The 1141-nt window shown below is 41.6% G+C and overlaps 1 non-coding gene across 1 annotated transcript; it reads left to right on the forward strand.

The window, feature by feature from the left end:
- The first annotated feature begins 607 nt into the window (after positions 1–607).
- LOC122151416 lies at positions 608–714 on the forward strand. The gene has a single exon (XR_006164140.1). It is a non-coding gene; the product is annotated as a U6 spliceosomal RNA (small nuclear RNA).
- The last annotated feature ends 427 nt before the right edge of the window (positions 715–1141 follow it).

Here is a 1141-nt window from a genome sequence, read left to right on the forward strand (position 1 = left end):
GAAAGGATCTCTGGTGGTGCAGTGCCTGAGACAATTGACTGCTAGCCAGAAGGATAGCGGTTTAAACCCTCTAGCTGCTCTGTGGAACTATTGAATGTAAATAGAATTTGCTTTGTAAAATTACACCCAAAGCGCATGAGCGCGCGTAAGCGCGCGCGCGCGCACACACACACACACACACACACACGATTTACCACCTTGGAAACCCAGTGAGGGTCTCTATGAGTCAGAATCAACTCAATGGTAGTGTGGGTATGGCTAGTCATAAGGACCTCTGGTGGTTTAGTGGTTACAGCACTTGGCTTCTAACCAAAATGTCAGTGGTTCAAACCCACATGGGGTGCTCCATGAAAGAAAGATGGGGAAGTTTGCTTCTATAAAGATTTACTTTATAAAAAAAGTAAGCCTTGGAGTCCCAGTGGGGGCCACTAGGAGTCAGAAGTGACTCAATAGCAGTGGGTTTATTTTCTTTTGGTGGCTATTAGTAAGGCAGACAGACTCAAAGACTCTGGAGCCAAATGCTAGTTGGTTTTAAAATCTCAGTTCTGTTGCTTATTAGATATATGACAGACACATGCACACACTTGAAAAAAAAATCATATATCTTGTGCTCACTTTGGCAGCACATATACTAAAATTTGACAGATACAGAGAAAATCAGCATGGCCCCTGCACAAGGATGACACACAAATTCATCAAGCATTCCATAGTTTTTTCACCCAAATCACAATAAAAAATTTTTTAAAAAATCATATATCTATCCATTAGTCCTTGAATGGTGAAAAAGGTTAAGCATGTGACTCAAAAAAAAAAAAAAAAAAAAAAAACTCACTGCCATGGAATGGATTCCAACTCACAGAGTCCCCCACTGGATTTCTGGGGCAGTAAATCTTTGTGGAAGTAGATGGCCTCATATTCCTTCCATGGTATGGCTGGTGGGTTTGAACAGCCGATCTGCTCCTTAGCAGTTTAATGCCTTAGGGTCAACCAGAGCTCCTTAAGCACATGACTACTAGCTGAAATATCACCAGTTCAAACTCACCCAGAGATTCTGCCTCAAAAACATGACCGGGTGATCAGATTCTGAATGATCATAGCCTTGAAAAGCTTATGGAACAGTTATAAGTAGCACATGAGATCA

The sequence above is a fragment of the Orycteropus afer genome, unplaced genomic scaffold (assembly GCF_000298275.1).
Source record: "Orycteropus afer afer isolate SDZICR_OR568_19922 unplaced genomic scaffold, OryAfe1.0 scaffold00445, whole genome shotgun sequence".
In the NCBI taxonomy this organism is placed as follows: domain Eukaryota; kingdom Metazoa; phylum Chordata; class Mammalia; order Tubulidentata; family Orycteropodidae; genus Orycteropus; species Orycteropus afer.